Source organism: Balaenoptera physalus, assembly GCF_965194825.1.
Source record: "Balaenoptera physalus genome assembly, chromosome: 10".
Lineage (NCBI taxonomy): Eukaryota > Metazoa > Chordata > Mammalia > Artiodactyla > Balaenopteridae > Balaenoptera > Balaenoptera physalus.
This window is the reverse complement of record NC_138889.1, coordinates 26,005,861-26,030,339: the sequence shown is the minus strand read 5'-3', so window position 1 is coordinate 26,030,339 and position 24,479 is coordinate 26,005,861. Positions and strand designations below refer to the sequence as shown.

General features: G+C 43.7%; 1 long non-coding RNA gene across 1 annotated transcript; it reads left to right on the top strand.

Moving 5' to 3' along the window:
• The first annotated feature begins 1,906 nt into the window (after window positions 1–1,906).
• LOC309636386 lies at window positions 1,907–9,402 on the top strand. The gene is made up of 2 exons (XR_014250007.1): window positions 1,907–1,978; window positions 2,333–9,402. It is a non-coding gene; the product is annotated as an uncharacterized lncRNA (long non-coding RNA).
• The last annotated feature ends 15,077 nt before the right edge of the window (window positions 9,403–24,479 follow it).

The following is a 24,479-nucleotide window of genomic DNA, read 5'->3' as shown; positions in this document are numbered from 1 at the left end:
CCATTCTCCCGGACACCTGCACCTGCCTCCAGGTGTTTTGACATCTCCCTCTCACACCAAGCCTTCTGTTCTTCTCTGAAAGTTTCACAACGTGCCAGCAAAACTGGAAAGTGGACAATTTTCCTTTGCTTCTGCCCACCCCCATTTCTGCACGCCTGTCCAAGCTACTATTCTCCCCAGGCAACTGTGAAGATATTTTTGGCTAAGGAGGGCATTCCCAGCACTCTGCCAGATGAACAGATGAGGGGTGGACCAGAGGAATGAGTGGGTGGGTGGGGGGGCGGCCTGAGGGGCATCTGCCAGTGTCAGGCTGGATTACAGGGAAGTGGGGGGCTTAAGAAGCTCTGTTCCTTCCCGGAGTCTCTGACTGGCTTTTTACAGACTCCCAGTGCCTCCTGAAATGAACCAGAGAGTTGGTGTAACCAGATGATTCTCCTTCAGATGAATGGTTTATTGTATCATTTGTAGGTGTAAAAAGATTATTAACTCATAATTTTATCAAGCAGTAATGTGTGAGTAAATGTTTTAAAAAGGTCACTAATTCCATTACAGTATGTTGTGTTTAATAGCCTTTAAAGGTGAAATAAAATGATTGGCTCTTAGTTACTCTCCTCCAATTTTCTGTAGACTTAATGAGGGGCTTTCCAGAAGCCCATGCCTCCCTCATCCCCCTACCCCCTTCCTGCCCGCCCCGCACCTCCACAGGACTCTGCTGCATCCAAGACATATACAGTGTGGTGGTTCAGAATTAACATTCTGGGGTAAGGGAGACTAAAGTTAGAATCCTAGCTAAACTACTCAGTACCTGTGTGGCCTCGGAAGAGCTCCTTATCCTGTCTAAGCCTCAGGATGCTCACCTGTAAAATGGGATCTTGACCCCACCTCATGAAGTTCTCCCTGAAGATTGGATGAGATCATTAATGCATGTACAGTGCTAAAAAAGTGCCTGGAAGGGAGTATGAGCCCACTAAGTGTTAGCTATCATATTAGTTGTACGCTGCTGTAGCACAAATTGCCCCAACTTAATCTGGGCACAACTAAGTTATGTGCCTCTGCCTCAAAACCCCTGGGAAGGTTATAATCAAGGTGTTGGCTGGGCTGCAGTCTCATCTGAAGGCTTGACTGAAAGACCATCTGCTTGCAAGCTTACTCATGTGGTTGTTGGTAAGATTCTATTCCCTGTGGGCTGCTGTTGGCTGGAGGACTTCCTCCATTCCTTGATATATGGGTTTCCCCATGGTGCGCCTCAAACAGGGCAGCTGGCTTCCATCAAGAGTGAGCAAGTTGGGCTTCCCTGGTGGTGCAGTGGTTGAGAGTCTGCCTGCCAATGCAGGGGACACAGGTTCGAGCCCTGGTCTGGGAAGATCCCACATGCCGCGGAGCGACTAGGCCCGTGAGCCACATTTGCTGAGCCTGCGCATCTGGAGCCTGTGCTCCGCAACAAGGGAGGCCCGCACACCTCGATGAAGAGTGGCCCCCACTTGCCGCAACTGGAGAAAGCCCTCGCACAGAAATGAAGACCCAACACAGCCATAAATAAATAAATAAATAAATAAATAAATAAATAAATAAATAAATAAAATTTAAAATAAAAAAGAGTGAGCAAGCAAGAGGGCAAGAGCGAGCCAGCAAGACAGAAGACACAGTCTTTCTGGAACCTAACCTCTGGAGTGACTTTCCATCATTTTGCCATCTTCTATTCATAAGAAGAAAATAATTAGGTCTAGGCCACATTCAAGGGGAAAGGGTCATACAAGGGCGTGGACACCAGGAGGTAGGGATCATTAGGAGCCATTTTAGAAGCCGCCTACACAGCTATGGACATTATTATTGCAAAGTAACTTACATTTAACAGTATCATATTTTATCAATCCTCTACTCGAAAACTTTTCTTGATTCCCCTTTGTTTATCATATAAAGTTCACATGCCTTATACAGCATAGAAGGCTTTTCAGTCCAGGTCCCTTTGCTCTTCTAGGTTTTTTTTTTTTTTTTTTTTTTTCCTCAACCCATCTTTTTTTTTTTTTTTTTAAAATTTATTTATTTATTTATTTATTTTTGGCTGTGTTGGGTCTTCGTTTCTGTGCGAGGGCTTTCTCTAGTTGCGGCAAGCGGGGGCCACTCTTCATCGCGGTGCGCGGGCCTCTCGCTATTGCGGCCTCTCTTGTTGCAGAGCACGGGCTCCAGACGCGCAGGCTCAGTAGTTGTGGCTCACGGGCCTAGTTGCTCCGCGGCATGTGGGGTCTTCCCAGACCAGGGCTCGGACCCGTGTCCCCTGCATTGGCAGGCAGATTCTCAACCACTGCTCCACCAGGGAAGCCCGCTCTTCTAGGTTTTATTCCCTGCAACTCCCCATGGATCCCTTCAGTCTACTCTACCCCTATTTCTCATATTGTCTAAACATGCCAGGTTCTAAGAGCTCCCAATGCTTCCCCTCCAATTCACAATTATGTTCCAGGAGATTTATGTCATTGAAAGAGACGATGGTGTCTGTTTCAATTCCTACCTTTTTAGAAACAAAATAAACACATACAATTATTTACATATTTTCCCCTTTCACAACAGAACAGGGGAGCCTTTGAGTGTGTAGCAGATGAGAATGTGAGGTGTGAGAGTGAAAAGAGGTTTGGAGGTGTTGCCGTGCATATTTACACCTCTGTGATTGCTTGAGCCTCTCTGTTCAGTTTGGTGTACTCAAAGTGATCCTTCAGAGTCACATTGAGATGTCGTCTTCTTTTGGTGAACACAAATCCAAGCTCTTCAAGACCTACCTCTTCCCCCATCTTTTCTCTGTTTCCCCCATAGCATTTTGGGATAATCCCCTCTTAGAGATATTTTGTTATAGATAGTGTGTATAGAAAGTGTGTTGGGGATGGTGATGGGGTGAGCTCATTTCTTAAAGGATGGTCTTTTCAGTTTGTATTACCTGCCCTGCCTACAGTCCCCTGCTATGCATACTTCTTATTTTTTTCCACTCATGGACCATGTTGCTCAAGATAGCCCTGTCTTGAGGGTGGGCCCTTGTCTCAATGGCAAGTCACCTCAGTGCAGGAGCACTGGACATGTCTTATGAGGTAACGTGTCCCAGTTCATCAGCCAGCAGGTGATGAGCTGGGATTCAAACCCTGACACTGTCGCTGCATGGCCTTTGCTTTTACTGTCTGCAGCATACAGCTACAAACACTGGCAGGAGGATAACTCTTTAAACACCTCTTGTCAGCCCTTTGTGTTCTGACAGGTGCTTCAAAGGCATGAGGAAAACATGGGATTTTTCCATGCTTCAGAACTATCTGAAAACCAATAGAGAGTCAAAAATGCTTCCCTAAGAAGCACTTATCAGCCATTCTTACTGTCCCTGTCAATCATTCACACACTCTCTCTTTCTCCCTGCATCTTTCTGCAACAATACATTTGCTTGTGTCAGGTCACTCTTTTTTTTGCCTTCCAAAGTGCCTTCATACCTTGGGTTTACTAGAGTTTATTACATATTTGTCTCTCAACTGCAGATTCTGACCTTCCTGTATAGTGAAACCTTTCTCTAATTCTATAAAAACAGACAGTTCAGAATGGAAATGGACCCATCTTGATGTTGTTGTTGTTATTTTTGCCAGGCATCCTGTTTCTTTTGGGAATGGTACTTCTCCCATGCTGAAAGATCCTAGTGGGCTACCCATTAAGGTGCCTTAATCCAACCCCACTTACAGGCATAAACCTATGATCCAGTCTACAGCCTGTGACCCGTGGTCACGCCCATCTGTAAGGCATTAATTGTAGAAGTGAGTGCAAGGCCTAAGCTAAGCCAATCAGAATTATATGGATTGACAAATAGAAGTTGGGAAAAGGAAATCCCTTTGTTGTTAAGCTGGGAATAAATAAATCTGCTACTGGGGGAGCCTTCTTCTCTGTCAGGTGGAGAGGGCCGGGCTGCAGAAAGAAGCCAACAGTGCCTGATGTTAGAGCCACCCCTGCAATTCCCAGCTGTGTCCGATAATTAACTACCTTTTATCCCTAAAACTAGTTTGAATTGAGTTTTAATCATTTGATAGCCCAAAGTCATGATTAATCAGAGGTCAGGGATGGCAAGTCAATTTCAAACTCACATGCAAACCACAAGAGTTGCCAGATAAAATACAGGATTCCCAACTACATTTGAATTTCAGATAAATAATGAATATTTTTAGTATAATAATTATATATTATATATATATATATATATATCCCAAATATTACATGGGATACACATATACTAAAACATTACTCATTCTTTATTTGAAATTCAAATGTAACCATGTATTCTATATTTTTATTTGTTAAATAAATAGCAGTAGTGGTTGCTTGTAACACTGTGTTGAGGATTCTGAGGCCAAGTTTAGTCTCATTGGAAAAGAGTATGGTTATTGATGAATGATGTCTGCTATGTATGTGGAAGTAGAGAGAGGAAGCATGAATGCTATGTATATACCATCCCTGGTTTAGAAATGTTTAGAAATGTTTTTCTTCTGCAGAAGAAGAAAAGTGTTCCCAAGTGTTGAGAAATGTTTTTCTTCTGCAGCCATAGGTAATGCAATGTATTTAAAAAATAGTGTGAATAATGGTAGCTGCCATTTATTGAGTCCCTTTAACTAAGTCCCTTTAACTATGTCTTATCTATATAATTGAATCCTCATGACAATATTTTATCGGCTGTATTTCACAACTGAGACTCAGAGAAGTTAAAATTTTCACAGACAGCATAAATGTCAGAGCTGGTATTCAAACCCATGTCTATATGACACTGAAGTTCATGCTTTTTCCAATTCATCATTCTGCAGGAGGCAAATATTGTCCTAACAGCATATATGAGGAAGTCATCTTAAAATGCTATTCTGCAAATTGCTACATAAACACTTATAAATCCAGTTCTTGGCCCAAAATGGTAAACTGTCCTTTCACGACAAAGAGCAGCAATTCAACAACAAATTGGAGCCTTGTATGAGACAGTGTTTTGGCAAACAGATTTCAACAGTTGACACCAGAGGACTGCCAATTGTGAAAACTGATTTCAGGCTATAAATGACTATGTAAAACCAGTGTTATGACAAGGTGGGAGGGGAGCTGTTTAATGTGGAGCAGGGGGAGCTGGAGGAGCCCCGCCCAAAATTTAGAGTTGGCCATTTGTGGGGCTAGAAGGCTTATGCTTCTCAGTTACCTGCGTGAGCTGATCTGTACAAGAGCATTTGTGATTTGGTAGATGAAGGAAGAAGACAGTGTGTGTAGTTTTTTTTTTTTTTTTTTTTTTTTACTTTTCATGTATTTGATGTTCAATATTTTTTAAGCTATAAGACAGGGAGATGGTAGACAGGCAACAACATGGGTGATGGGATAGGATGGCATCCATCCCCTATTCTATTTCTTGGGAACAGGGCATGAGAGACAGAAGCTGAAGGAAAATTGTGTGATTTGGGCACAAACAATGCTATTTCAGGTCCAGTGGAAAAAGGAGGCATGGAGCCATGGTTTCCACGTTGGCGTGCTACCCTGCACCTCTCTGGGACCTTAAGGAACAGAGGCTTGGGCATCATTTAAAGGCGGCACTTTTGGCCTGAGCATTTTCATTCTTAGGAAGAGTTCAATTAACCCTTGCAATGGCATGACTTCCTGGAGCTATTGCCTGTGCAGGGAACACTGACAATGAGGCTGGGCATCCAGTGATGGGTGATGAGGGCGACAGACAGGTTCATAAGCACATGCCCGTGACAATGCTTCGACGTACCTGGAGGCCTTCTCAGGAGGGCTGGAGGCCCAAGTGAACAGATAGTCTTAAACTATTAGGGTTAATGGGATATCTTTTGTACCTACAGACAACTAAGGCCTGGGTTACCCAGTTGACAATCATGAAGACTATGTAGAGAAAATGGATAAGATAAATAAAAGGAAATTTTGGCAAAAATAGAGGCTTAAATAACCTCAAAGAGGCAAGGGAATCTAAATGTTGGATGAAGGCAATTCCCAACCAATAAAGAAAAAGGGAAATCTAAGAAGGAAAATATAATTTTCTTTTCTCTTACCTTATCTAGGGAGGAATAGCTGTCCTCCTCTTCCTCACATGTGTTTCAAAATCCATGGCCTGACCCTGGTGATGGGCTCTTCTCGCAGTGGGGCTCTGTTATCAGGTATTAGGAATCCCTACCCTGGGTCCCTTTCCTTTTGCTTCTTTTTATGAGATCATTGTCACCTTTAGTATGTTCTGTTTCAAGACTGCAGAGTGTGTTCTGAGATCAGAAGATGCCATTAACATTTCTCCACCATTTCAGCTTGTCCCTGGGATTTTTATTTTATTTCTCTGAATCTTATGAATGGGATGAATATTTCACGGTGCTTGTTACACAACCATCCTTAATATATTGTTAAGCTCTAATTTCCACAAGGGCTCTACATCCCCAGATATGGCTTCACCTTGGCACATGCTGGGCCTGTGTCCTTTTAGACCTGTGAGCTAGGCACAATAGACATTTCTGTGGAAGAAGAAAGGAGAAAGTTAAATCAGCCAAGAGCTCACTACATTCAGAGCAGCTTTGGTTTTTTGCAAGCTTAAAAGGAGTATTGGCATTTACAACAGCAGGGACAAATTAAGTGGGACATTTCTTATGATTTAGAGCTACTTCATGAGCAAAAAAAACCAGTTTCCTCAGGATGCCTTCTGGAAACATATTACCTTTTGCAAAATTCCCCACCAGCTTTCTGCAGCTGACAGAATATTTGCAAACTCTCCGCCTGACATTTGAGGTCCTCTGGGCCACCGTTCATGCAATTCCCCTCAACTTCCTTTCATGCCCTTCACAGTAAATAAGCCAATCTGTTCAATGTTCCCTGAACCTTCTTGTTTCTGAGACTTTTCTAGACCTTTCCTTCCACCTGGATGACCAGTTCTCCCTGCCCAGTTCATATCACTTTCTCCACTGGACCTTTGCGATGTGCACAGAAGGAAATTCACTGCTTTTTCCTCGGAATTTCTAGAACACAGCCTCTCAGGTGGGCCTGAACACTTGTTTTATGCTTCTATCCATGACTACTTTATCTCCCCCACTAGGTGTAATTTCCATAAATCTAAGACCCACCTCCAAGTTTTCTTTGTGGGTCACCTGCTCCTCCCTCCACAATACAGATGGCAGAGGGCTGGACACATCATAGGCTATAGTTACTGTTTGTGAATGAAAGTACTAGAGAACAGTCCCCATAAATTTGGGGATAGCAGAGTTCAAGTCCCTTTGGTCTCTGGAAAATCAGGACTGGGCAACCTGCTGGTGCTGCAATGTGAACGCTCCCTCCCCTGTTGCACAGAAGATCCTTGGTGGGATGTTAGGGTGTATGAGCCCTGACTTGCTTCCTTTGGTTAGAGGAGGAACCCGAGGAGGTGCAGTGCACAGGGGCTATTTTGCAGGCTGCTCTCCCAGAGCAGAGCGGGGGTAGAGGTGACAGAACATTTGCAGCCGCATTCCTGGATTTGTGGCTTCAGCCTGATTCTCCCACCTCTGGCTTCCCTCACTTTCCACTGCCTGACCTGCCGACCTCACCACCACCAGCCCACCAGCTGCCCTCAGTCCCAGACCCAGTCCAGCTCAGGGCAGCAGCGGGCAAAGAGAGAGCTGGCTGGGGTTGGGAGGACCTTCTGCATGGGTTCCAGGTCCTCTGCTCTGGATTGACCTGGGCCCTGGCTAATGTAGTTCCTGGAATCTCAGCTGTGACCTCTCAGTAATCCGTTACATAAGAGGGTGTCCAGGTCCCCTGCCTGTCCCAAGTCCCTGTCCTCCTGTCCTCTTGGGGATCCCAAGCCTCCTAAATGACTCATGAGTCTCTTCCCTCTTTCTATCCCATCCCACAGCCCTAGGCTGGGCCCTCATTTTTCCCTTATCTAGAATATGCCTTCCCAATTGTTGTTTCTCCAGACTTTTTCCTCTGGATCCACCCTCCACATAGTGAACCCAGACTCTCCACTCTCACTCCCCTGCATAGGCCATTTGGTACTCCCCATCACTGATCGAAGGTACAGCCTCCTTACCATGGCACACGAGGCCCAGCATGAGCCCACCTTTCCACTCCTCCAGGCTCACTGCTCTCAATTTCTTGTCTGAACTTTGAATCCAGAACACCCTGCCCCCACCATGCTGTTTCCCTGCTTCTCTGATGCCATCATCTTTGTCTCTGGATACCCTCCCATCCTTTATACTTCTTATTTGGCCAACTATCTATTTTTTTCTTTGATTCCACTGATTTCCTCTTCACAATCCCCCAGGCCAGCTTAGATACCCCTCTTTCGTGCTCCTTAGTGTATCACGGTACCTGCCTCTGGCAGGCCAACACTTACAACCCCATCTAGAGCACGTACTCTTTATATCTTGATGCCAACATTACTGCTCAAATCCACATGTCCTATTCAACATTGCACGTTAATGTGTCTGGCGTCGCAGTCATACAGTTCTTGCGTCGCCAATGTAACGTAGGCAAAAATTCCAACTGGGACTTTTCTCCATATCCCAATCACAAAATGACCTTATAAAATGTTCTAAGATGAAAGAGTACGCAGGATGTCAGTGGGTGGCAAATACCACAGATAAAGACATTCAGGATGTTAAGAGATCAGCGGTCAGAGTCATGAAAGACACCATTCGAGGGGACTGAAGGAAAAGGAACCAGTGAAGTGGGTGGGATTGAGATATTCTTCTGCAGAACTATGTCCCTTAACTCCAAACCAGATGACTCCATAACTTTAGCCAACTCCTCCACAGGTATATACATGCTTTGATTAGAAGGGAAACCAAATGAAGGGATGGCACCTTCCTAATACAAACATATTATTGTCATTGGAACCTGGATGCCAAGGAAAGGATCTGCAGAACACCTCAGAGGCATTGTTGCTCTGAGGGTCATGAAGGATAGTGGGTCAGCCTGTACCAATTACAGAATTTAAGGTTTGCTCAACCCTTGACTTCCTTTATGACCCAAGCCAACTGAAGCCCTATCCATCTAGGTATTTTGTAATACTGGTCTTATATGAGAAATTAAATAAAGTGCCCCCCCCCCATATTCATCACTACAGAAAATGACAGTCTATTTGGCCCAACTCAAGATTGCCTCCTTGGGCTTCCCTGGTGGCGCAGCGGTTGAGAATCGGCCTGCCAATGCAGGGGACACGGGTTCGAGCCCTGGTCTGGGAAGATCCCACATGCCGCAGAGCAACTAGGCCCGTGAGCCACAATTACTGAGCCTGCGCGTCTGGAGCCTGTGCTCCGCAACAAGAGAGGCCACGATAGTGAGAGGCCCACGCACCGCGATGAAGAGTGGCCCCCACTTGCCGCAACTAGAGAAAGCCCTCAACAGAAACGAAGACCCAACACAGACAAAAATAAATAAATAAATAAATAACCCCCCCCCCACACAAAAAAAAAGTTTAAGATTGCCTCCTTTTAGGAAGGTTGGGAAGTCCCATCAAGCGCCTCCTTTACGATGCCTTTCTCCTTCTGGTGCTTCTCATTCTAATTGACTTATTCACCATCAGTTGGGTACTGGAGATTAAGTTAAATCAGTACTTAATGGGTTCTGAACTGCTCTACTGCGGATTAGACTACGGTGCTCATTCTTGATTTAAACAGTAAATTTGATCACCATTTGCCAGCATGGTGATTTGTGCTTTGGCAGCCTTTTCAGATCCATAAGTAAACTAGTAGATTTCCCTGACACAGTAATCGGCTTTACTGTCTAGAGTCACCACACATTTTTCTTATACGTTGAATTAAAATAGAGAAGCAGGATGGTTGATGGTTTCATTTGTCGTCCCATTAATGAAACATAAAACAGATGCGTGAAACACTGTCTTAGTAATAGAAACTGCATTACAAATTATTTATCTGCAGAAATCATGTCCTGAATGTAAGGCAGGAACAAAATGTAGTTTTTCTCTTGACAGTACTAGGTCAAACTATATTAAAAAAAAAAACCATTAAGCATAAAGTCTCCTGCTGCCATTAAATATGAAACACAATTTGTTCTCTTAGTTCCACATAGCATTAAAATCTTGTAAAATCAACAGTACATCGGACCCACTTTTGTGTGACTTTCACTTTCTTTTTTCCTGGTCACTTCCCAGGTAATTCACTAGAAGACGAGGAAATGAGAGAAACATATGTATTCGCTTTTGTCCTCCCTGTAAAGACCAGACCAGCAATGAAGTGTTGGAGGAGGAGGTCAAGTCAGCCAGAGAAACTTGGCAGCTGACTCTGGTACTGAGGGAACGAGTCCATCACCTTCATCTTCATCCTTTAATATGCAAAGGAAAACATGGCATGCTAAACTCAAGAAGGAATATAAAACCGCCTTCTAGGAAGCCTTGGCAGGACCACGAGGGAGGGATTGTAAAGTGCAATGCTTTTCTTGACTTGGATGGTTAGGAAAGCTGGAGAGATAGGGTACTCAGGTTACGTTATGTTCTTGGACGCCAACACTCAGCACCAGTGCCTTCATAAGGTGGTGGGGGGGGGGGGAAGGGGAAAAGAGAGGGAGGGCTGATGTGGCTCAAGTGTGTACTGCAGAGCATACCTTCTGGTACCTTCCCTCAGTTGTCCTAAGTGGTCACTCAAAGTGTTCTTGGATATTCTGGACAAAAGGGGTGCAGGGACATTTCCCAGGCAGCACTCCCAAGTCAGCTGTGCTTTCTTTCCCTGGACTCCTATTCCTAGAACTTGCCCTGACACTGTATCTCTCTACAGTCTGGTCTCAGGCATGGTACCTAACAACCTCGACCTGTTCATCTTACAAACAGGGAGTCTGTGGGTTCCGGCCTCAGCCTCCGCGTCCAGCTCTGACCACCCCACTGTCCAGTTTACAGCTCTGCTTGCTCCCTGCCCAGTGAGCCAGGACTACTCTCCTCTGTGCAATCCTAATACCTTTTACATGCATGACGTGTAGGATTTAAGCTATTATATCATAATTTACATATATTTAGACAAGATATTGCCTTTGGTGGACAGAGTCATTGAAAGTGGGGACTTCCAAGTGTGTGCTTATCAGCACCTCTCACAGCACCTGCCACATAATAGATGCTCAACGAAGAAGCGCTGAGTGAATGTTTGAGTGAATGATTATATTTTGGAGGGGGGCTTTTTCCCTACATAGCCATCCCCTCATAACACAAATGAGGGGAAAACGAGGTTTGCCAGGAAACCTACTTACAGGAACCTCAAAACTGGTCTATTGCCCAGAGCCTTAAATCTTGGCCTTCTGTTTACAGTGAAGGGGCCTAAATACAGATAGGAATCACACTCAGGCACTCTGGCTCATGAGGAGCCAAAGTCAAGGGTCTTTCTCTCTGGAAACACTTATAAAATTTCCCATCAAAACTGATGATAATCTTAAAAAACAAATACTGCATTTTGGTGAATAGTTTGAGTTTTAAATCGTTTGATTTTAAATAGGAGAAGAAAATTTGTGCATGATTCATTTAAAAAAATATTGTATTATACGGTGGGCACTGGAAAGACAAAATCCCTTTCTTTCAGGAGAGGAACTCATGACCCAATTGGGAAGCAGAACTGTAAATGGGATGGGCAGGAGACCTGGTTGTGACATGTAAAGAAATTGTTATGATATAATACAATACATACCCGAATAGAGAATGAACCTGATGCGTTGCTAAGGCAGCCTAGAAGAGGGAGTCCACGGGATCGTAGAAAGGTGCACCAAGAGGGGGCTTGAGCAAACAAATCCAAGGTTAATGCACTTCAGCTATATTAAATAAAAAGCGGGAAGGGAGGAAGGGAGGGAGGAAGAGAGAGAGAGAAAGGAGGGAAAAAGGAAAGAAAGAAAGAAAGGAAGGAAGGAAGGACTGAAGAAGGAAGATAAAGAGAGAGAGACGGAGAGAGAGAGTTAACTGTTCTAAGGATGAAATCGCTGGTAATGTCCGCCATTCACTTGTCTGCTCTCATTACCTTTACTTTACAATTACGTCCACTGTTAAGTAATTACACGTGAGAGCCTACAACAGTTTGTAAATAATTACTTTTTACCATGTTTTCACTCTCAGTGATAATTAATGATCCAGGCAATGACATTAGCAATACACTGCAGCAAAAGTCCTCCTCCTGCCTGGAATCTCCTGCACATTGACAAGAGCCCAGGAAAAGGCAGCTGAAGAAATAACAAAGAAGGGCTATTGTCAGGGAGCAGAACAGGATTTGGACTAGGTGTGAAGGCCAATGGCCCAGTGTCCAGTTGCACTGTTTCCTCTTGCTCGCTTTAAGATTGTTAGCCACTCACAGTGCGTTCAAGACTCTAAGCAAACTCCTTGAAATGTATTTGTTCTAGGAATTTGGGACATTTAAAAACGTTTACGAGCCCCCTTAAGAAAATAATTCCTGGGCCATAAACTCTAAAATCTTTGCTTATGCATGCAGAGAAATTAGGCTCATCCAATGTCACATCGTGCTTGGGACAGCAGTGTCTGGGGACAGTGGGTCAGAGGGACAAAACCAGACTTAGGCGTGAAGGTGAGGCGGATAGTTTGATTCAGTTGGATTTCTCCTGGGACTGAACTCTGGGCCAGTTGTACCTTTCAAGACTGGATCAGACACTTTGGAAAGGTACACCTTAGAGGAAGACCCAGCATGGGTGGGTCTTTCGCTGGTGGGGAGGGCACCGCTCTCATTACTAGAAGTCATTTAATGTTGAACAAATGGGAAAGGCGAAGGTTTTTTGGAGTCATTCCACCAGAAGGGAAAGATTTGCAGTTTACTGAACCACGAGAGATGACCTGAAATTACCTTTGCTCACCTACTGCTGGTCACTCAACCCACCAGGTAAGGAGGCAAACCTTCTCTGAATGCAAAATATTCCACAGGCAGCCGGAAGCTTTTTTTTTTCCAGCTGTGTCTGCTCAACTAGAAACAAGCCTGTTGTCAGTGATCCTCCTTTCTGTAAAACCTTCTCCTAGAACTTTTCTTTTTGTTTCTTTCACCTATAATCTTTAAGGAGATGCTTCTCCCCTCACCACTGCTTTGACAACCTAAACATCTGCTGTGAATGCCCGGAGCCTCTCAGAGAGTGAATCCTCTTCTGAAGAGATGTCTGATGGGTCTAAACCTCAGCATGTAAACCGCCAGCTTCTGGTCCCCAGCCGAGGAAAATCGATCCCATTCCTCTTTGAGGAGCAGTGGTGTGAATATTAGGCAGTTTCTGTTTAATGGGGTCCCTAGAGTTTGTGGGAGGAGGGGCTAGCTTTCATCTCTCTGGTGCCCAGAGTTCACCAGGAAAGGCCAACAGGGGAGAACAGAAAAGGAAAGGAGGGGACAGCACTCTCCTTTCTGCTGCAACTTCTGGAAAAGTTGAGGATTCAGGGCATGTGGGGGAGGAGCCCCAACTGTGAAAAACAGTTTGAAGAACTGCCAGGCTGAGGTTTGCCATCTTGCTGGCAACTCCCGGGCTGAAATTGAGGTCCTGTTCCTGCCACCACGGAGGTGGAGGATAAGCATTTCTTTTCTCTCTCTTTTTTTTTTTTCTTTTTCCTGTTTTTTTTTTTTTTTTTTTTGATTTATATTGTGTTAGTTTCAGGTGTGCAACAAAGTGATTCAGTTATATATTCATTTTCAGATTCTTTTCCATTATAGGTTATTACAAGATACTGGATATAGTTCCTTGTGCTATACAGTAGGTCCTTGTTGTTGATCTATTTTGTTTAATTTTTAAAATTATTTTTAAAAATTTTTTATTTTTTAAAATTTTTACTGGAGTGTAGTTGATTTAAAATGTTGTGTTAGTGTCTGCTGTACAGCAAAGTGAATCAGTGATACATACACATAAATCCACTCTTTTTAAAATAATTCTTCTGCCCATGTCGACGGTCCCAGTCCCCCAGGGATGCTGACTTAGTGCCGGGTCATCAAATCCTGGACTTCTCATGGAGGATCTCATGGGAGGCAGGGACTGTCACAGATAAGGCCAGGGAGGTTGGCAGGGGACAGGTTTGGAGACCGTCTCATGCCAAGCTAAGGAATTCAACTTTATCCTCTAGAAGATGGAAGACCATTGAAGAGTATTTAGCTGAGGAGAATTGCAGTCAGATCGGTGTTTTAGGTAGGACAACTGTGGCAGCTGAGTGAGGATGAATTTGAGGGGAACAGGACAGGTCAGTTAGGGATCTCTATTGATAATTCAGGGGCTTCCCTGGTGGCGCAGTGGTTGAGAATCTGCCTGCCAATGCAGGGGACACGGGTTCGAGCCCTGGTCTGGGAGGATCCCACATGCCACAGAGCAACTGCCTGTGAGCCACAACTACTGAGCCTGCGTGTCTGGAACCTGTGCTCTGCAACAAGAGAGGCCGCGATAGTGAGAGGCCTGCGCACCGCGATGAAGAGTGGCCCCCACTTGCCGCAACTAGAGAAAGCCCTCGCACAGAAACGAAGACCCAACACAGCCAAAAATAAATAAATAAATAAATTAATTAACAGAAAGATTAAAATAATAATAATAATAATTCAGGGAAGAGCCTCAGGACTCGCATATATCCAACCACCCATTGGACACTTCCACTTCCGTTTCCCACAAGCAAAGAAAACCTTATCCTGCTTCTCCTAAATTCCCTATCTTGGTGAATAATTGCCCAACCACCCTAGTTAGAAACATGGTAATCATCCTTGATACCCTTCATTTCCCTCTTTCCCCATATTCTATCACCATGGTCTTCTAACTCCAATATTTCCCTCCACTCCATTCTTAAAATCAGCACTGTGGTTCAGGTCTTTGCCATCTCCTCCCTGGACTTTTTCAATAGCCTCCAGAATGTGGAAGTAGTGGTCCTTAGAGGGTCTGCTCTTTCAAGAAGGGCAAAGGAATAAGAAGTGTCCACCCTGGGTTGCAGATACAAGCTCCTGAAGAGGAAGTCTAATATGAAACCAACAGGCTAGGGTAGGTGCCCATCCCCTGCTATAATAGCATTTTTCACATTTTGTTGATGTTATCTGGTTACATATCAGTCATTCCCTTGAGATCAGACATCAGCAAAAGACCAGATCTGGCCTGCCACCTCTCTTTGTAAAGAATGTTTTATTGGAAGAAACCATGTGCGATTATTTGCATATTATCTATGGCTGTGTTTTAGTTGAGTCGTTGCAACAAAGATTATGCGATCCACAAAGACTAAACTATTTGCCACCTCGCCCTCTACAGAAAAAGTTTGCCAACCCCTACTCAAGCCTAGAAACTTGTCAAGGGTGAGAAGCTGTGTTTCTGTAATTGTTGTATCCCTGGGATCTAGCCCTTTGCTTAGAACATAAATATGTGACTTGTATGTGTGTTACATGAGGGGGACAATACCACGTGCAACTCGATGGTGTTGAGGAGGACATGTTGCAGCCTGATTTCCATATGCACAGGAGCAGATGTTGAGGCTGCCTCTTTCCTTCTCAGATGGAGGCCTCCAATGTAAGTTACTCCACTGTTATTCTTAACAGTGCAAAGCTCCATTTAATAGTAAAGCCCCAAACACCTTGACTCATCATGCCCTCTGGGTGGCACTGCCTGCAACCCTTAGACCCTAAGCAACGCCACCCATCCTTCAGCCAGTGGCTACAGATCCTGGCTACTGTTAGTCCCAAATGAGGACAAAAGTTTGGAGACGCCTATAAGGGGCTTCGTACATTTTTTTATAGTTGTACTGCTTTCAGTAGGTTTTGACGGTTGAGTGTAATTTGGGGAGATAGATAATGGATTTAGTTGTTACTTTCTAGAAGCAAAGCATTAATCTAACACGGGGGCCCCAGGCCTGTCTGCTGGTGACCGGGCACCATGCTGGGTTCTTTTCCTGCGTTGTCTCTGCTCACCAGTTTTGCTCACTGCTGTATCCTATCTCTCTAGAACTCTGCCTGATGCATGATAGATGCTCAACAATTATTTGTTAATGAAAGTTCATTTGAATTGTTTTATATCCTCTTTTTTGCCTCCCTGTGAGCTATGCCTCACTATGCCCCATTTTACGGATGATTAAGCTGGGCTGGGGAGATTCTGTAACACGGCTGGTCAATGTCACAGGCACGATGTAAATCCAGATCTTTTTGTCTTGGAAGCCTGTATTCTGTCTGTAACATCAAAATTCAGACTGACAGGAGCTCCATTTTGGACCGAACAGCCTCATTTTCCTTTTTACAGGATCAGAAATGTATAGGAAATTCCCAGGCCACTATTTCCCAGGTTCTAGTCACCATTATGTGATTTCAGAAGCTGGGTCTTCAAGAGCCAAAGTGAATTCTTTGCCTAAAATCGGTACTATGGCCCCGGGGATTTCTCTGTTGCCTGTGCAGATTTTGGCATATTCTCTGAAATTTCTGAGCCACAACCCCTCTCCCATGCCACTGGAGAGAATCCTGTGCTCACAAAGGCTACCCCGTGTTCCATTCAAGCACAATGAGAATCAGGCAATTGAGCTGTACACCGGCTTTTCAAAAGTATAATGTGGCGATTGTGTCATGGACAACAAAAATAAAGAAAAAAACTCCCAGCCAACTTTTTTCACATGACTGGAGAGAGAAAACAAGCAAACACAACACGGACCGAGCCTCCCCCCACTTTCCTCCCCAGAAGGCAGGTTCTAGAACCACTGCTTGATTCTCTATGTCACAAATCCGATGATGATTGGAAATTTCCTGCTACTTAGTGCAGCAAGGGAATCTAATTGGTGATTTTCATTCCCTTGGCTCCGAGCTCTATTTATGGCTGAACTTTGGTGTCACATCCATTACCAAAATATATCATTAAGTAGCAAAATCCACCTCAGCAGGTGAGATTAAAACTGATCATGTGGAAGTTTTTACTTGTGTTTCTACCCAGGCTGAAAACCAGACTTTGTGCTTTTCCTCTTCCAAAGATAATCTTCACGTTAACGGACTGCAAAAAGCAGCCTGCCAGCAAAAAATAAATAACTAAACATTTATTAAAGCCTCAATAAATAGTAATTCACTGAAGATAAGATTCTTCCTCCTGCAAGTCTAAACGCCTTCTAGAAATTATTTCAGAACTCTTCCCCTCTCTCATCCACACTCTTTGCCATCTTGCTTTGCATCTGGTTCTTATCTGGTTTCTCTTGCCTTCAGGATCTTGGAATGAATTCCAAGCCATTTTCTAAGTGACTCTTGAAGATCAGGGAAGGCTCAGTTTGTAAATGCTGGAAGGGAGGCTGATGGGATAGAAATGTGTAAATTGCAAATTCTGGGTGGTCTAGATGCTTTCCCAGCCTAGTGAGCTCTCCAAAGTGCCACTCGTGCTCAGAGCTCTTCAGAATGTCCTGGTTTGGGGAAGGAAGAGAGAAGCAGCCACGGGGAAACCACCACAAGTAATGTTTCCAGTTCATATTTCTTGTTGTACTGGAAATCCGTCAGCAACAGGAGACTGCTTCCCCCTGTTCTTAAACATAGTCCTTAGATCAAAGGACAAGAGAGTTGGAGGGAATCTTGGAGATCTTCTTGTCCAATCCCTTCATTTTACACATGCTTAAAATCTCTTCCACTTTAAATTAAAGCTCTCCCATTACTGTGTGTTGTTCTCCAGTCACCTCCGTAGCTTTCAATTTCCCTTCATTGCCAAACATATTGAAAAGTAGCCTAGATTCCCTCTCCTCCTCCTTCATCTTTCCGCAATCCATCTTTTACATATTATTCCTGGAAACTGCTTGTTGCAAAGTCATCAATAACCCTCCAGTTGCCAAAACCAATGAACGCTTGCCAGTTCAATCTTGCACTGTGCCCCTTGGATGCTGCTCACAGCTTCTTTGGGAAACTCTTCCCCGCCAGCTCCAGTGACCCCCTTCTGGTTCTCTCGCTTCCCTGACAACTCCTGCTCAATCTCTTGCTGGTTCTTTCACCAGGTCTGGAAACACAGCTTACCCCCATGGCTCTGTCCTTGGCCTTCTTCTCTTTTCCTCTGTGCATTCTATTTGGCTGATCCCACCAGGTCTTATGACATCAACCATCTCCTCTATGGCTGGCTCCCATAGGTATGTCACTAACTCAGATTTTTCAGCTCCAAGCAGTGTGTCTTACTGCCATGGCATCTTCACCTGGCTGCCTCGTAGGCACCTCGTACATGACTTGTCAAGGATAGAAATCAGTTGTCCTCTTTCCCCATCCAGTCTTCCCTTCAGAGTCCTTGTATCTCTATCAGTGTATTCAAGCCAGAATCTGTGGGGTGACCTAACATCTGCTTCTCCTATGCATCCCACACCTAATTTTTTCTTAGACTTTAATGAAAGCACATTCATTAGCTATTCCATTTTCTTTTAAATTTATTTTATTGAAGTATAGTTGATTTACAATGTTATGGTAATTTCTGCTGTACAGCAAAAGTGATTCAGTTATATGTATATATACATTCTTTTTCATATTCTTTTCCATTATGCTCTATCACAGTATGTTGAATATAGTTCCCTGTTCTATACAGTAGGACCTTGTTGTTTATCCATTCTATATGTAATAGTTTGCATCTGCTAATCCCCGTGCCCACTCCATCCTCCCTCACGCCCCTCCCCCTTGGCAACCACAAGTCTGTTCTCTATGTCTGAGTCTGTTTCTGTTTCGTAGATAATTTCATTTGTGTCATACTTTAGATCTCACATAGAAGTGATATTATATCATCCCACACCTAATTAATCACCAAGTTCTTCCAGTTCTTCATTCTATGAATCTTTTGGCTCCTGCCTTGCCACGCTTTCTATATCTTCCCTGTCCTATTGCAACACCTTCCCATTGATCTCCCTGGTTCCACTTCCTGCCTCTCCAACCCATCCTCCATATGCAGGTCAGAGTTGTCTTACATACACTGATCTGATCTGGCAACTCTCCTGTTTAAAAGTCCTTGATGGTTCTTCATTGCCTGTAGGATAAAATGCAACCTCCTTAGCCAGACATAAAAGGCCCATCATTATTTAGCTCCTCTGTACTTTCTAACCTCATTGCTGGCCACTTGTACCCTCTTACAGTCATTCCAAGTCATGATCAGTTTCTGGCATCTTTCATGCAATTCTCACCCCTGCACCTTTGCATATGTTCTTTTTTCTGCCCTGGAGGCTATTGACTCCTTGGTAAGTACCAGCTCATCCTTGAAGATTGCTCAGACATCTCTTCCTCTGTACACTCTGCCTTGATCTCCCTCAGGCACAGTTAATTTCTTTGTTCTCCATATTTTTATAACATATTGACTATGTCTTTCTTAGCATTTACCCAGCAATTTTGTAATTGTTTATTTACAAGACTGTTTCCCCAGCTAGAATGAGCTCCTTGAGGGTGAGGACCTTGCCTTTTCTATCTTTTGTATCTCTGATACCTGGTAGATCCTCTATAAATACAATTAGAAAATGAATGAGAAAAGTGAGGTTCAGAGAGGTGAAGTAGATTTCGGATTTTCCCAATCACACAGCCAGTCAATGGCGATTTCTGGGCTGGAACTGTGATCCTCTGACTCTGGACTTGTGTCCCATTTACCACAAAATGACTGACTGAAATTCAGCTCCCTACTGGGGTGGGGTGAGCGTGGGTGGGTATAGGGCACTGGACAGACCCATCCACTGATATCAAAGGGGATATAATTCAGCAGGCAGAACTGGCATCTGGAGGGGATCTGCAGAGACAAGAGTGACCAGTGCTCTGGGTTGTCAAAGTTGGGGGAAGGCACAGGAAGAGATAGGTGAGCCTTAACCAGGAAGCATAGAACCACTGCAGAGAAGCCAGGAGCAGACAACATTCAGAAATCCAGGAGGACAGGGACTCAGTGAAGTGGCATCAGATAAACTTATCAGAAGGACTCTGTGTTAGGGCTTTCCAGAGAAACTGAACCTATATGATGATTGATACCTAGGTTTAGCTCTATCTATCTATCTATCTGTCTGTCTGTCTATCTGTATCTCTATCTCTGTCTAGAAAGAGATTTATTATAAAATGTTGCCTCTCTCAATTATGGAAGCTGACAAGTCCCACTATGTGCCATCTGTAAGCTGGAGTTCCAGGAAAGCAGGAGGTATAGTTCAAAGGCCTGAGAACCAGAGAGCTGAATGGTACAGATTTCAGTCCGAGTCTGAAGGCCTGAGAACCAGATCACCAAAGGCAGAAGATTGCTGTCCAGATCAAGTTGTCAGGCAGAGAGTGAATTCAACCTTCCTCTACCTTTTTGTTCTTTTCAGGCCCTCAGTGGATTGAATGGTGCCCACCCACATTGGGGAGGACCATATGTTCCACTCAGTTCCCCAATTCAAATGCTAATCTCTTCCAGAAACACCCGCAGAGACACACCCAGATATCTGGGCATCCCATGGCCCATTAAGATTATCCATCACAAGTTCCTATTTTAGCTGCCAGATAAAGTCAGAGTCCTGGTCTTAAAAACGAGAAGCTTAGACTGATCACCAAGAGGACTTGGGCACAAGTAACAGGACAGGAAGCCAGTTACCAGAATCAGGTTACAAAGTAGAGAAGACAGGGAGGGAGGCTGAGAATAGGGGAGGCTATCACACCCTTGCCTCTCAGCTATGTTACACTCTAAAAAGCAGGTGTTTTCAAAATAGACAATAGTAAACATCTCCCGAGGATTTTCTCTCTATTTTTCCCTGGGTCCATTTTCCTTTATTTCCAGTTGCATTTCTGTTTACTAAAAACAAGCTGGTACTGACTTGGGATGATTGGCCGGTGTCCCTCATTTTGCACAGAAGAAGGTATCTGCTCATGCAGTCAAGGTGTATTTAGAGCTTGGAAAGAGGGCAGCTCTGCCTGGAGGGCTTCTCAACGGTCGTTGGTAGCCTGTGTCTGAGAAGATGACCTTGGGCTGGGCTTCAGATCCACACATCTGTTTGCTTCTGACCTGCCTCAAAAGAGGTATTAAAATGTACTCCAACTCTTTATCTTTCCCATCCTGATTAACCAAAATGTTTAATAAGTAACAGGGATGTTTCCAGTAATTTAGCACTTCATTAGTAATTTGTTCTATTAAAATATGTATCACCCAAATCAACTTCATTCAGACAACGTTTTGCTGCCTTCACAAAAGATAATGACTTCTAATTCCCATTACCTGAACAGCTTATAAACCTTCTAAGTGGTTTACTATTTTTCATTAAGGTGTATCACAGACAGATTTTGGACCTTGCAAAAAAGTAAATAAAGCCCATGAAAATTGAACCAGAGATAAGCAAGTAAAAGTGAATAAACACACTTAGAAACCCCCTTAGGGATACTACATTATGACTGTGCAGGAACAGCCTTTGTGTTTTTGCATAAAACAAAGTCCACTTCTTGTTAAGTCAGGGAATTTGAATTTTGCCTTTTCAGATACCTAAGGCAGCTGGAAACTTCATCCCTATTTCACAGAGATGAAGGCTTATAAAATCAGAGACTGTTGTGAGAAGGCGTCGAAGTATTTCATAATGCAGATGAGAGGAATTTTGAAGTCAACAGACTGTGTTTGGGACAGAATGGTTCACATGATAGCCTGTCCGATCACTGTTAATGAGTGGTGAATATGGTGCATCCACATCTCTACAAATGACCTAGAGACTGTCATACAGAGTGAAGTAAGTCAGAAAGAGAAAAACAAATATCATACACTAACGCATATATGAGGAATCTAAAAAAATGGTATAGATGATCTTATTTGCAAAGCAGAAATAGAGACACAGACATAGAGAACAAACATATGGATACCAAGGGGGGAGTGGGGGTGGGATGAATTGGGAGATGAGGATTGACATATATACACTACTATGTATAAAATAGATAACTAGTGAGAACTTACTATATAGTACAGGGAACCCTACTCAGTGCTCTGCAGTGACCTAAATGGGAAGGAAATCCAAAAAGGAGGGGATGTATGTATACGTATAGCTGATTCACTTTGCTGTACAGTAGAAACTAACAACATTGTAAAGCAACTATACTCTAGTTTAAAAAAATAGTGAATAAGGTGGAGATCTCACCCGTGGTTTGTGGCTTGACATTGACTTTGCCTGTTTGCCTTTCTTTTTGTATCTGCTCCACAGTACCCACTACAGCACTGAGCACATAGTAGGTAGGTTATGCTCATTTGTTTGACTCCAGATTGCTGCTACCTAGTATGCATTGAGAACACACCATGTGTCAGTTGCTGTACAGAAATGTTCAATGTCACCTTATTTATCCAGTGATTGGAGCTTACTCTTTTAAATAGCAACATTTTGCTATTTTGCGTTAGCCAATTTTGACAGAAATTATTCTCTAATATAATGCATATTTCTTTGTCTGCCTCCAGAGAGAAGACAGAATATGACCCCTACATTTAAGGGTCTAGAGGGAAAGCAGGACTCAAGGTATGAAGTGATAGCAAAAATTAAAGGGAGAGCAGGACGAGAGGCACAATGGAGGCGAAAGGAGAAGTGGCCTGCAGCCATGTGTTCATTCCTTCACTCAGCAGATATTTGCTGAGCACCTACTATGTGCTACCACTGTGCTACAGACTGAGGATTCAGTGATAGGCCAAGCAGACATGGTCTCTGTCCTCCCGAAGCCTCCAGGCTAGTGAGAAAATCTGAGAAGTGAAAACACCATTCTAATGTGGTGGGATACATACTGTGATGGAGAAAAAGACTGAGGACGTATAAAATGAGGCAGCTCAGAGGAGCATCCTGAGGAAGGAACGAGCATGGTTGCCCATTCCACTCCTCAGTATGTTAGTGAGAACCGACTAGGTTCCTGGGGTGAACAGATGTGAGGGACACTGCAGAACTGCCATCTCCTGTTCCCCAAAGAAATGTGTAGGACAAGAGATAGGCAAACATGAAGATCACAGGGCAATGGAGATGCAGCTTTACTTTTCCTGTGAGAGCAGTTGACGCTTCTAACTGGATCAATGTGGTGCAGAGTGGAAGTGCTTCCCCTTTAAGGTGTGCTATGCTGTGATTTAAGGAAGGTGCGGCAGGTGTCTTCATAGAGCCCTTTATCTGACGCTGACATTTTTTTAATTGCCGTATAGTTGATTTACAATTGCGTTAAGTTTCTGGTATATAGCAAAGTGATTCAGATATATATTCTTTTCATATTCTTTTCCATTATGGTTTATTACAGGATATTGAATATATATGTATCTCTATATATATATCTATCTATATATATACATATATAAAGTAGGACCTTGTCATTTATCTATTTTATATATAGTATTTTGTATCTGCTAATCCCAAACTCCTAATTTACCCCTCCTCCACCACCTTTCCCCTTTGGTAATCATAAGTTTGTTTTCCATGTCTGTGAGTCTGTTTCTGTTTGTAAATAAGTTTCTTTGTATCATATTTTAGATTCCACATATAAATGATATGATATGCTATTTGTCTTTCTCTGTCTGACTTACTTCACTTACTATGATAGTCTCTAGGTCCATCCATGTTGCCGCAAGTGGCATCATTTCATTAGAGTTTTCTACGGATATATGCGCAGGACTGGGATTGCTGGATCATATGGCAACTCTGTTTTTAGTTTTTAAAGGAATCTCCATACTGTCCTCCATAGTGGCTGCACCAATTTACATTCCCACCAACAGTATAAGAGAGTTCCTTTTCTCCACACCCTCTCCAGCATTTGTAATTTGTAGACTTTTTAACGATGGCCATTCTGACCGGTGTGAGGTGATAGCACATTGTAGTTTTGATCTGCATTTCTCTAACAATTAGTGATGTTGTGACTTCAACATTTTTAAAAGCAGTGTCTCAGCTAACTATTTCTGCATTACAAACCACCCCAAAGCTCAGTTGCTTAAACCAGTAGTATTTATTCTGGCTCCTGAGCTCCAGCTGAGTGGTTCTTCTGGTCTTGGCTGGGCTTATTAATGTGCTGGGTGTCATCTGTGGATCAATTCACCAGCTCTGGTGATCTTGACTGGTCTCTGGCACGTTTGGGGGTTTGCTGGTTATTGGTTGATCTGGGATGGCCTTGGTTGGGGCAAGTGGTTGGTTCACATGTTCTCTCATCTTCCAGAAGCCAGCCTAGTTATATTCATATGTGGTGGCAAAGTTCCAAGAAAGCAAGTGGAAGCATGAAGGCCTTTTGATGCCTAGGCTCAGAACTGACATACTATCACTTCTGCCATATTCTGTGGGCCAAAACAAGTCAGGTCGTGCAGACTCAAGGGTGGCGAAACACCCTTCAATTTTTCACGGGAGGAGCTACATAGTCATGTAGCAAAGGCATAAACTAGGAAGCCACTTTTGCAGTCAATCTACAACAAGCAGCAACTTTGAAAGTGCTGGAAAATCCAGTGTTTCCCTGGTATCTTTGTCACAGCTCATGTCTCTGGTGTCCTCTGGGCCTTGTCATGATTGTGCACACCTGCTTCTGTGAAAAGGAACAGACATCAGGCCCCTACAACTTTCCTCAGCCTCCTTTGTAGGGAGTTCTGTCTTCCCACTTGCGTGCAGTGGAAGTCAGCCAAACCAAGAGTCATAAGGGCAAATG